The sequence below is a fragment of the Penaeus monodon genome, chromosome 40 (assembly GCF_015228065.2).
Source record: "Penaeus monodon isolate SGIC_2016 chromosome 40, NSTDA_Pmon_1, whole genome shotgun sequence".
NCBI lineage: Eukaryota > Metazoa > Arthropoda > Malacostraca > Decapoda > Penaeidae > Penaeus > Penaeus monodon.
In genome coordinates, this window is record NC_051425.1 from 5062523 (window position 1) to 5062969 (window position 447).

Genomic DNA, 447 nt, shown 5'->3' on the forward strand with positions numbered 1-447 from the left:
TTAGTCTGCTATGTAGTTCATATGTGATACTTTCGCTTTTATTTATCAACGAATATATGTGTAATGTCTTTTTGGAAGATGTTTTGTTGACTTTTTGGTCTGTGCAGCTAGTGCTTAGTCTTGACGTGGGTGAGCCGTGTAGAAATTTTATAAGCTGACGATAATAATTCATGTCAGCAATGCAGTCCTATGAACTTCTGAAGTTTGTTCGAGTAACATACTAATTATTTTCATAATGGGAGCGACGAAGAGTAAAACAAGAATTTTATAATGACAATGTATTTTGTATGATGAGTATACTACATATTATGAATTTTATAAGTATTAAGTTAAATATATAGTAAATATATGTTTGTGTTGTGGGTGAGCGAGTGAAAGTTGATGTTGATACGTGAAATTATTTGTTGTGCTAGATGTTGTATCCGTATGTTGGTTGATGTGTTGTTA